Genomic DNA, 13,332 nt, shown 5'->3' on the forward strand with positions numbered 1-13,332 from the left:
AAAACAGTTAGTACGGTACAGCCAATCAAATTTGGCAACAAAGCAACCAAACAGGAATTTGGGTCAAATCTCAGGAAATCTTTGAGATGTCAAAACCAAACTTGGTATGATGACTCGGAACCCTCTTCTGAGGATGTCCACACAATTTGGTGTCATGTGATCACTGGCCGTGGCCGCAGGAAGCAAAAATGTGTTTTGGCCAAAAACTATTGATTTGTTTGCCTTTATTAAGTGAGTCCTTTGTCTCATGACATCTTGGGACATCCCGTGTAAATTCCGACATCAATAAGCGCAGCTAGTTCAGGCAGGGCAATCGGGCAGCATGCGTCAGTCATCGGGACGTAAGGCGTCTTACTCCACCTTCCTTTCCTCCACCCACTACCACACCCAAGTTAGCAGCGCATATCAATTGGGCCACGTCCGATAAAGCGTCTTTAAAAGATGTGCGGATACGCACACACTCACCCCGGTTGTTGTATGATCAGTGCTGCTGCCACCCTCCACCATCCCCTTCCCCCCATGCTGTCTGTATGTTCTTTCCACCTGGGGGATTATATCTCTATTGCTCCCTGCCTCATATGTCAAGTATGGATGTGTTGCATCGAGGAGGCAGGGAGCGCTTCCCTTAGATCATCCACTCCGCCAAAGTAAAATCTACATTTAGATAACTTTTAGGGAACGTTATGCAAAGTCCCAATAACGTCCCCTCCTACGTGGGTCAACACCAAACCTGGTATGATGACTCGGAACACTCATCTGAGGATGTCCAAACAATTTGGTGTCATGTGATCACTGGGCGTGGCCGCAGGATGCAAAAATGTGTTTTGGCCAATAACTGTTGATTTGTTTGCCTTTATTAAATGATTCCTTTGTCTCATGATATCTTGGGATATCCCATGTGTGACACATGATAATTTGTGATAACAGCCGAATTGATCCGGCTGCCATTTTGAATTACAGAAAAAACACGTTTTCTCTACTCCTCCTACAAATGTTTTCCAAACTTCACCAAATTTGGCAGAGATTATCTTCAGACTAAGCCTCACTACGCCCATCACATGGTTTTTTGATTTTCAAAAACGTTTTCCCGTTACAGCCAATCAAAATGTGAAGTTAAGCCATCAAACAGGAAGTTGGGTCGTATCTCAGCAAATCTTTGATGGATTCACACCAAACTTGGTATATGGACTCGGAACCCTGTTCTAAGGATGTCTAAAATGTTTTCTCAGTCATATGACTGAGCGGAAGCGGCGAAGCCACTTAAGTGTTTCTACCTTTTCTTATTATTATTACACTTCTTCTCCCATTGGAGTCTATGGCAGCCCCTAGAAACATATAGTAAAAAGTTGTGAAATTTGGCACACTCATTAAGCACAGTCCCCTCTTTATTTTCACCAAGTTTCATGTCTCCCATTCGAGCACTCTAGCGCCACCAACGGGTTAAAGTTGGACTTGTGTTTACACACGTAACTTTTGAACCGTATGACCGATTTTCAACAATGAGGTACCGTTGGATTCCCTGGATCAAGACGAGTTCAACACACCCTATGACGTCAATTTCCGGTTATATAGATTTTCCGCCATTTTGAATTTTAAGGAAAAACTTTTTTCGCTTCTCCTCCTTCAATTTTAGTCAAGTCTTCCCCAGAATTGGCACACATCATCGTCACAGCAACCCTCACTAAAAAAAATTTCAAAACCGTTTGTCCGGTACAGCCACTCAAAATCGGCAGCAAAGACACCAAACAGGAAGTTGGGTCATATCTCAGCCAATCCTTGAGAAATCAACACCAAACTTGGTATGATGACTCGGAACCCTCATTTGAGGATGTCCAAACAATTTGGTGTCAATTCCTTTGTCTCATGATATCTTGGGACATCCCGTGTGTGACACATAACGTGTGATACCAGCCGAATTGATACAGCCGCCATTTTAAGTTACTTGTTTTTTCTCTACTCCTCCTACAAATGTTGTCAAATCCTCACCAAATTTGGCAGAGATTATCTTCAGACCAAGCCTTACAAAAGCTATTACATGGTGTTTTGATTTTCGAAGCCGTTTGCCCGATACAGCCAATCAAAGTGTGCCGTTAAGCCAGCAAACAGGAAGTTGGGTTGTATCTCAGCAAATCTTTGATGGATTCACACCAAACTTGGTATAGGGACTCGGGATCCTGTTCTTTAGAGGTTTAAAAACGTTATGCACTGCAATAATCACTGCAATAAGCAACACTTTGGCACATATTAACTTCCAACCAAGCCTCACTAAAGTCATTACCTGTTTTTTTGATTTTCTAAACCAATGTCTGGCACAGCCAATGTTTCCAAAACAGGGAGTGAAATCATATCTCAGCATTGATGTGATGTCTTGATATCAACATTTGTACATGGCCTCAGAAGCCCTTCCTGTTCATGAGAAATACTTTTGTAGTCACACTTTTGCTTACTTCATTTTTAAATACTTTTTATAGTTAGTACTCAGTATATTAGGGAATGCTTGACATCAATTGGGTCCTGATTTTAAACAATAGTTTAATGAAAAATTCACACATGGGTGGTGTGTATGTTGTTTGTAGGTCACACCCTTTGCACAAAAGCATTAAGTGATAGTATTTAATATCATGTTTGATTTACACCTCTTTACAACTGTCATTTTCCCTATTTGTAGTGTGATTTATTTTTCAAGAATTTCAGATTGCAGTATAAATGTATTTATTGTAAAAAAGAAAAGAAAATAAACATTAAAAAAGATATGACAGTAAAATATATAGTAGCCTATCAATATTTCATCAATGAGACAGTGCAAATTATATAGTCAAATGATTTAGGTTAGATTAGGTTAGACATACACACACAGCAGTGGAGCTGCCATGCAAGGCGCTTGCAAGCCCATCAGGAGCAACTGGGATTTAAGTGCTGAAGGACACTTACACAGGAGGAGTCGGTATCAAACCACCAACCTTATGGTTACTGGAAGATCCTCTCTACCTGCTGAGACACAGACAGCCTACATGAACATTCTTACCATCACTGAGGCATGGAAAAGCATGAACACCTACTAGACACATTACAACATCGCCTAGTGTAATAAAATGCTAAATACAAGGCATTTTACAAATACAGTGGTTTCTTACACTAGATTATCACTCATATCTTTGAACATAACTTTGCCATTCAGAGACATTTTGACAAATAATTCCCCACATGATTGCTTCCTTTTTTTGGAGATGGGTTAACAACATTAACAGTAAACACATACAAACAATTGCAAGCTTTGCAAGAAGTCTTTGATTCCAGTGTATTTTGTTGTTTTCACTGCTTCTTTAAAGTGAAAGTAGTCTATGAAGAGCTTTCCAGATTTACCGTAGGGGCTAAATGTTCAGACTGTGGCTGTTCAATGCTGACAGAGATGACGTTGACCACATTTTCATATCCAGAAGCACCATTGTACGGTTGAGAAACTTGTACGGTCATCCATACCTGTGAATTAGAAGAGAGATATCAATTTAGCAAAACTACTTCAGTATATGTGTGAAAATACAGATGAAGGACAGCAACATACTGAATTTACTCTACCGGACTTGCACATTATTTAATTTATCAGATTTAGCATGCCCATATTGGAAAAAAATAGTCTGTCAAACTATGTATACTCACTCTAGGTGTCTTTCTGGAGATCTCATGACTCGCGTTGCTCTCTCTGCTGTCTTCTCAGGGTTCAGAAGGTCCAATGTTTACGGAACTGAAATCTCTTGTAGCCCAAATACAACCATGACATAATTTCCAATCCATATTTATGTGGTGAATTTCACAAATTCAACTGTAATATTTAGTAAAATGTTGGAGAAAAAGTACATAAAAATCATGTCCAACCAAGTAAATTCTATAATTCCAAAATCTTTTGGAAGAATACAACAAATTAAAAGTTTACACTTACAAATGTATTTCAAGTCTAGTTTAACATTCTTAATAAACAGAATAACTATCTACAATTTAACAATGCATTGTATGAAAATATTTATTTATTTATTTGCACTGTCTCAATGAATGACTAATTTAATTCCCAGTGTCTGTTACATATACCCATCCCCTTCAAGGAGCCGTCCAATGTTATGCTCTCCTTGCAGCCACCCCCATTCCCACCCAAACCTGAGTATGTGGACGGTATTGGACATAATCATATATGTAAATGGTCTTATATAGAACACATACAGAACGTTCTGTATGTGTTCTATATAAGACCATTTACATATATGATTATGTCCAATACCGTCCACATACTCAGGTTTGGGTGGGAATGGGGGTGGCTGGTGAATGGTCAATATCTTAAAGATCAATTATGAACATATTACATGAGGGAAATAAGTATTGCTTCATGAAAACTGTAGTATGTCTGCACAACTTCAACAATAACATCTTCTGTGCCTTTAATGTATACATGGTCTATTAGCGTACCTGTTTCAGTTGTGGCTGCTTGCACATGTTGAGTGTATCCATGTTGTTCCATTAACTTTAGAATTGTAGATGATACAAAGACATCCTCGTTAAAGTCTCTCATGATAACTTTCTTCCCTGGATGCTTCTCAAGTTCACAGATAACCTTTACATTACATTTACATTTATTAATTTAGCAGACGCTTTTATCCAAAGCGACTTCCAAGAGAGAGCTTTACAAAGTGCATAGGTCACTGATCATAACAACAAGATAGCCACAAAAACATTGCGAGTAGCCAAAACATGAAGCAAACATTGTGAACAACCAAAGTAAGTGCCAAAGGGAAGAACCATAAGAGCGTGTAGTTAAACAAGTTACAATTAAACAACATGAACCTATAAGTGCAAGTGTACCTGTGGAAAAAAAAACAACAAAACAAGCAACAATAATAAAAACAATATATCACAGCGTGTACAACATTTTTAAATCAGTTACCACTAACCACAAGAGCAACAAGTCTCTAAGCAAGAGTCATTGTGATCCTTGAGGAAACTAACATCGGGTCAAGCGAACCATTCCTAAGTACCGTTGTACTCCCGGAACAAGTGCGTCTTGAGCCTTTTCTTGAGGTGGAGAGACAGCTTTAACAGCTGTTGTCGAAACATGTCAATTTTATAAGTGCTAGGCCTGTACAACACGGCACCTGTCAAATCTACACGAGGTATTGCAAAATACAAACATTCTAAATTGCATTGTTCTGGAATCAAAACATTCATGTCAATGTTGTCTGAATAATACACACCCACTCCACCTCTTTGTTGTTGTTTCAGTTCTGTAAAGAGTGGCTCTGTGTCATCGTAACAGTTTGCTCTTGGATTGTGGTTGAAGCAAAATCCTGGAAGTTCTGGTAATTCTTCAGTGCCTACATTGAGCCATGTTTCAGTTAGGAAAATACAATCAGCTTTCATTAGAGTTTTATGGGAATAAATATCTTGAAAGTGAGCTTTCAGACTCTGTATATTGTGAAGTGCTAGTGTACATGTACGGTTAACATTAGAAAAAACAGACTTTTCAAATGTAAACTGAGTCAAGCTTTTCATTGCCATGTCTATTTTGTTATTGCAATATATGGTTGACTCTTTGAAGTCCTTTTTTGAAAACTGACTTTTTGAAGTCTGTTTTCACACGACTCAAAGCAACATATGCTTGCCCTGCAGTAAAAATCTTTTTTAGTGATACAACAGCTTTTTCAACAGTGAGTCCTTGGACTTTGTGAACTGTGCATGCCCATGCCAGTCTGAGGGGAAATTGACGGCGTACTCCACCAGCATTTGTGACTTTATCCTCTTGTACCTCAATTAGCGTTGAACGTTCAGAAAACCTCACATTTGATTTTGATCTCTGAATCTTGCCAACATTTGGGTCGTCAAACTCTACATGAATAGCTGTGGGTAAATCATCATCTTGTTGACGTTTACTGATGTGGACAACTGTTCCAAATGCTCCATTGACAAGACCATCAGACACGTCTATATTCTTCTGTAGCGGGGTTTGCTCGTTTAAAGATAGAAATACTTCATTTATCATAATGTCTCGGGGCACCACCCTAATATTGGTTTAGGACATTAGGGAATCCTATGTTTAATATGTAATAATCAGTCTCATCTTTAGGAATGAATTCGTTCTAAGTGTAGAGCCAATCGTAACATCAGTGAACACGCACGTCAAAATATCTTTACAATGAATTTATTCAAGTAAGGTAAACAGATCTTATGAGTTGGATTATGGGTTTGATATGAGAGATTGGTTTCAATGAACAGAATGAAATGGTCTAACTTAAAGAAAGACAGAAATTGTACAGTCAATGATTACATCCTTACAAATCATAAACAGAGCTCACGCCAATGCCGTGTCGAGGAGGAAAGAGCGTTAGCCATAGTTACGTTTGATCAGGGGTTGATCAATGATGTTGAGGGCGGTTTGCGCCAAAGGTCCATTTGAAGAATCTGAAGTCACAGCGCGGCTGCGCTGGGTCATGTGACTGAGTCTGCGGGATCTCAGTGAAGTCACATTTGGAATTGCGTTATTGGTTCTTCTGTTGAAACGCCCAGATAGTGACGCGTTCACTATGAAGTTGAATCTCAGGAGAAGCTTGGCGACGTCCTTCGGAACGCCAATCCTGATGGCGTTGGTGGGTAATCAGCATACTGAGGGTGTCACAAGGGCTGATTAGGTTTGTCTGATGTGATTGAATCACTCTTCAGGTGTGGCAAGATGTTGGCTCCGTGTGGTCTTGCGGACCTCACTACACTTCTTCAACATCACTTTTGCTCCAATACCCAATGAAACACAATCTGACAAACAGGAATTAAAAATGTTTGTGTGAAAGCCTACTTTCTGTTCCATTCTTCCAGTTTTAGGATTTCTGACAAAATCTTGAGCCAGTATACTGATTGCGTCAGGACAGGTCTGTTGCAGTCTCTGGATGTTATATTCATCAACCTCTGCGTTTGTAGCAAATATGTGAATGTCACTACATTCTTCAACAGTTTCGCACTGCTTTAATATGAGAACATCATGGCTGCTTAGAGGTTCATTCTTTTTACGAACTCTCAGGCGATTCAACATTTCTGCAAAGGTTGCATTTTGTTGTCTGACTACTTTAGTTAGTTCTGCAACTTCAAAGTTGTTCTCCCACAAGTTGGCTCCGTTATTATCAGCAAAGAGAGGAGTGCCTTTTACAGGGGGCAACTGATAGAAATCACCTACAGCAACAATGCACACTTTTCCAAAAACAGAGTAATCGCCAGTCTGCTTGATTTGTCTACCATGAACATAGGCAAGAAGGCGGTGGTCAACCATGAACACTTCATCAATTATGAGAATTTGCAAGTTGCCCATTTTGGTTCGTAAAGAATTGACTTTATCATCACTTAGAGGTTGATATGGCAATCTGATATTGGCACCGATGGAGAATGTGTTGTGAATGGTTGTTGCACCAATGTTATATGCAGCCACACCGGTTGATGCTGTTAAAATGACAGTGGCATCATCAGGACTTTCAGCAAGTTGAGATAACATTCTAGAGGATTCATAATGTATTGCTTTGACTAAATGGCTTTTCCCTGTTCCTGCTCCACCTGTAATAAATAATCTAAATGGTTCAGGATTTTGTCCAAGCAATTTATCCAAACACCACTGACGAACATGATAGAATATTGCAGATTGCTCCTCGTTTAATGACCGTAGTAAATGCAGTGCATCCTCTCTGGGCATTGTCACATGATTTGTTTCAAGAGTACATGTGGTTTGTGGATGTGCTGTCAGATCTGGAATGAGTTCATCATCATCTTCATCAGGCTTGATCTTATCTTTCATCAGTTCTAAACAATGAAGACGCTTTCAGTTTCAGGACATATTTGAGCCCAGGCATCTTCCAAGTCAATGTCGTCTTCCAGCAACTGTTTGGCTTTATCAATTTCATCGCTTTCTTTTTCAAATAAAGCTTTCTTAGAATCAACAATTAACTGCACTCTTTGGATATCAATGCCACATTTCACTGCACCATTCTTGTAGAAATCCTCGTATGTATCAAACTGTGCCGGCTTAAGGTGACAGTAATTATAATATGGCAAAAAAAGTTGCAATAACGAATGAAAGTACTTTTCTGTTTTTTTTGTAGGAGAAAATCTGGGATACCTCACAACAGCAGGTTCAGTTCGGGTCCTTTGCTTAAAAAATCCACAGTCGTTGTTTAGCTTGATTATGTTATCTGAATCTTTTTCTGTGGAAACTTGTGACTTTGAGAGTACTGTATATTCAGAACAAAAACTGGCAAGGCATAGACTTTCTAATGGTGCTGTCCTGGGTCTGTTCTTATACCTCTCAACTATATTGGTCATCCAAAGACTGTTTTCATCATCACTCACTTGATGTTGAGATTTATTTTGGAGTATGTGCAAAGGCAAACTCATCCTAACAGGGTTCTCCCCAATGGGTATATACTGTACTTGACGAGAGCATTCTTTCAAGTGCATATGTGTTAATCGATACACTGCCTCTTGGGCTGAGACTTCTCTGTTATGCAGATATACACTTCCCAGCTGTTTGAATGCTGCTTTTGCATCAAGATTCCCATGCATTCCCTCATTTTGTGCATGTTGTAACAGCAATCCCATTTCTTGTTCTGCTTTTGTGATATACGTCAGGATATATACTACTACTGAAAAAGCATCTGTGACATACTGGATTTCCATATTGCCTTGCCATGCACGCAACAAGTCTTTGCTGTACTGATTTACCCAAATGTCTTTTGGACTTCGCTTTAGCACAATGCTTTTCTTTTTGGAACATATGTTGTATGCTCTTTCAAACAAACCTTGATCAATTCCAATAGACTCAAAAAATACATCTGTTGAACTGAAATTCATATCAGGCTTTGTCAACGCAGTTTTGACTTTCTTCATAATTGGGTGTGCTCAAGCCTTCGGCGAGAGCACAACCTTTGTTCTCTCACATATATATTATTATTATTATTTCTTTTTTTTTTATTTCTTTTTGCCCCCCTAAAACTCAGTAAATACTTGGCCTACATAGACAACGTAGGTGTCAAAAGTTTCGTCTTGGTAGCGATTGAGTTGCTTCTATTGGAATTTACGTTCCGTTGCATGGTTTAAGCTTAAATTAAGTTTTTGTGGCGAAAAGTGAAGCTAACGGTGGCTAATTTGCTAGCCACAGTCACTGACGTTACTAACGTCACTGCGTCACTAACGTCACGAAAACACGCGTGACTACCTTTGCCAGAACATTCGTTTAGCATCTGTTAACTTGGGGGATAGCTAGGCTAACTATAGCTTTACTGCAAGGCAGCTGCAGAAACGCCACAAGAAAAGAGGCCAGGGTGATAACTATTTACTCATTTTACTTTGTGATATGACACACAATTGTGATGTGTAATGTACAATATAAGCTGATATTATTAAGGAAGTACATCTACTTTCGGAAACTGTAGTCTACTATTTCACTGAAGTATTAGCATCATGACATTAGCCTGTGTTTCCCGGGCAACACATACTACAGTGGTCTATGATGTAGCGTTATCTGTTTTCAATCGTTAAAATAAACATTCCTCACATATACATTTTCGTTGTAGGATTTATTCTGACATTAGAAAACGATTTGTTGGTGAAATTACCATTACATGTGGTTTCAAACCAGTGTAGCTCACTGCAACGCTGTAGCTTACGCGAGACACACTACAAAAACATCTAGCTACAGTATACAGCTGTTTAGGAAGTCAAACGGCGACAGAAAATGTTCGGCACTCCCCTTACTTAAATCAAAAGTCTATCTAACTACTAACCTGAACTTCATTGCCACAGCCTAAACGTTGTCAATCTGTTCATGAAAATAATTAATTTCAGCCTAAACCGTACAACGGAACGTTAAATCCAATTCAACCAACGCAATCGCTACCAAGACGAACACAGCAGTAGCCTAGTACTGTACCGTAGTAGTACAATTTACCGGGGCAGCTTCTCAACACAGGGCTATATCGCATTTTGCGTTGTTACTGACAATGATCGCTACCAGTGAGCTTTTTATGAATGAGCAATTTTCCACTAAATAAATGTCAAGCTTATTTACGTTTTGGGGGGCATATTTTCAGTTAGCAGATGGTACCGTTTGAATTGCGATTCCATCTTCTACTGCCGGGTAACGTCGTAGAATAATCTTCAAAGGGGTTGTTTATTCATGAATGAATGCAATATGAGTAGGCTAAATGCCTGAAAATATCATGAGAAGAGAAAAACTTAAAATGACGTTTAAATCATAGAGATTAGGTCAATTTTTACACCGGTCTGCAATAATGTCACGAAAACACGCGTGACTACCTTTGGCAGAACATTCGTTTCGCATCTGTTAACTTGGGGGATAGCTAGGCTAACTATAGCTTTACTGCAAGGCAGCTGCAGAAACGCCACAAACAAAGAGGCCAGGGTGATAAATATTTACTCATTTTACTTTGTGATATGACACACAATTGTGATGTGTCATGTACAATATAAGCTGATATTATTAAGGAAGTACATCTACTTTCGGAAACAGTAGTCTACTATTTCACTGACATATTAGCATCATGACATTAGCCTGTGTTGCCCGGGCAACACATACTACAGTGGTCTATGATGTATCTGTTTTCAATCGTTAAAATAAACATTCCTCACATATACATTTTCGTTGTAGGATTTATTCTGACATTAGTAAACGATTTGTTGGTGAAATTACCATTACCTGTGGTTTCAAACCAGTGTAGCTCACTGCAACGCTGTAGCCTACTGTACCCGAGACACTAGTGTGAGTAGCTAACAACAACTCCTCAGCTGTTTAAGTCAAACGGCAACAGAACATGTTCGGCACTCCCCTTACTCAAAAGTCTTTCAGTAGGGAAACTATCTGACTACTAACCTGAACGTTTAATCGAATTCAACCAACGCAATCGCTATCAAGACGAACACAGCAGTAGTCTAGTACTGTACTGTAGTAGTAGAATTTACCGGGGCAGCTTCTCCACACAGGGCTATATCGCATTTTGAGTTGTTACTGACAATGATCGCTACCAGTGAGCTTTTTATGAATGAGCTATTTTCCACTAAATAAATGTCAAGCTTATTTACGTTTTTGGGGGCATATTTTCAGTTAGCAGATGGTACTGTTTGAATCGCGATTCTATCTTCTGCCGGTAAAGTCGTAGAATAATCTTCAAAGGGGGTTCTTTATTAATGAATGAATGCAATATGAGTAGGCTAAATGCCTGAAAATATCACGAGAAGGGACAACTTAAAAGGACGTTTAAGTCATAGAGATTAGGTCCATTTGTACACCGGTCTGCCAAATGTATTCGTTTTGATTCAGCCTGTCAGCTGCCTCTTGCAGGGGAAATGAGAAGACATCATATTTCATTCTACACTTCACTCGTATTTTGAGTTGTAAATGAGCAGCAAAAAAAAGATGCTTTTAAATCTATGTAATCTTTATAAATAATAAGTAGGCCCGATGCATTTTTATATAAAATATACAGACCCCTGTGCAACCGACGCAAGCAAGCACACCCTACAATTTCCCCAGAAATTGTATCCTCTCTAGTTCCAGTTGCACTTGTATTTTCATCTTTGCCATTCAAGTCCTCTGAGTTACCACCTCTTGTGACAAAAGTATGGTTGGATGGTGGTCGTGGGAAATTAAATCTGCACACTGTGTTTTTCTTACGACAAGTCTTGGAATGTCTCGTGCTGTGTTTCTGCACACAATTCACAGTCTCATAAAGCTCTGTGTCAGTCTCAGGTGGAGTCTCACAAGTGATGTATGTATCTATGAAATGTGCTACTTCAGCATCACTTTCTTTGTCAATCTTAGGAGCATTCTCCACCCAAAAAAGAGAGTGGACATGAGGTGAACCACGTTGTTGAAATTCAACACGGTAAAAGTAGTCTTTTATTTTCCCAATGGGTTCAGCTGGAGACATGATTACATCACGCAGAATACAATGCCATCTGTGATCAAACATTCTTGCTGCTGTGACAGGATTGCGTTGTATAAGACCACATTTTTCCGACCAGTCAAGCTCATCAACATTTAATTGTTTTCCTTCTATTCTCAGGATAGAGTTCAGCATTTCAGGCCATCTCAAATCAGCAGAGCTAAAAGATGCAAAAAAGGTGGGTATGGAAAGTTGTCTTATCATGGCAAAAAGGTCTTTCTGTACTGACATCCAGTATGGAGGTGTGCCACGAATTCCTCTTAAAAACTTGTATCCTTCATTATTATGTAATATTTGACGTAGCGAGTCTGAGTTTGTTAGCATGTCTTGTGTCACTTTTTTTCATAGACAAACCTTCACCTTTGCGTAATGCGACTGAAACACTAGACACAACTTGATTAACTTCTGATATGTACTGTGCATAAAAAATGAAGTCTGTGTTCTGTGCGAAACGACCATGGGCATTGAGTATGCGTGTATTCAGGTAACGTGTCAAATATATTTTTTCCTCTCTTTCAGCATGCGAAGTAGGCCCACCAGTAGGATAGAGGACAGGGAAACATTTTGCTTCATTGGTTTGATCTGTTAGCAACCTAACAGGATGTTGGCTTCCCTGGTGCCACATTTAGGATGTCCTGGAAATGCTGATCAATTATCTCTGAACCCAGATCAACCGGCTGTAATGATGTATCTGACAAAAGTCCATTCTGTCCTTCAATATAAGTCAAATCTTCCTCTGGTTGCTCTTCAGGAGTATTCTCTTCATTTCGCTCTTCTACTGTTTCATCTTTGTTATATGTCTCTTTCTCAGCATCATCAGTTTCATTCAAAGTATTAACCCAGTCTTCATTGAACTTCACATCATCATACCATCTATTGTGTGTCATTAAATGTTTCAGAGCATTTCTGACACGGTCAGTATGGACATACATATACTGATAATGCCCTTTGTAGGTCAATTTTCTTTTCAGTTTTACTCTTATCATTTTGTCGTCACATTCATGTCTCGGAAGTATGTTTGTTACATCTGCGTTATTGATAGGAACAGAGACACATGGGCCATGACAAGCTCTCTGGCGACCACGGGGCAAACACAACAATTTCATAAAAGGAATATGACGTGCGATCAAATGATGGTCTAAAGCAGGGGTCACTAATTGGCGGACCACGGTCCGGGTCCGGACCCAGGCGGTTCCCTATCCGGACCCGGACCTATAACCGATATATTATTATGGAATTAATTCATTTTGACGGAACGTTTCCATTTTAACCGGCACATATTTTTGTTCCAACTAAATTTGGTTTCTATCTTACTTGTCCAATACAAAGGTCCAATCAGGAGCTTTAATAACTGTAA

General features: G+C 39.3%; 1 long non-coding RNA gene across 1 annotated transcript in view; it reads left to right on the forward strand.

Annotated features, from left to right (window-relative positions):
* Nucleotides 1–12,693, forward strand: part of LOC136942455 (uncharacterized) — a 35,217-nt gene extending 22,524 nt beyond the window's left edge. Inside the window, exons 3-4 of the long non-coding RNA XR_010876599.1 lie at nucleotides 12,096–12,153; nucleotides 12,495–12,693. This is a non-coding gene — a long non-coding RNA (uncharacterized lncRNA). The remainder of the gene's footprint in view (nucleotides 1–12,095; nucleotides 12,154–12,494) is intronic.
* The last annotated feature ends 639 nt before the right edge of the window (nucleotides 12,694–13,332 follow it).

This window comes from Osmerus mordax, chromosome 4 (assembly GCF_038355195.1).
Source record: "Osmerus mordax isolate fOsmMor3 chromosome 4, fOsmMor3.pri, whole genome shotgun sequence".
NCBI classification, from domain to species: domain Eukaryota; kingdom Metazoa; phylum Chordata; class Actinopteri; order Osmeriformes; family Osmeridae; genus Osmerus; species Osmerus mordax.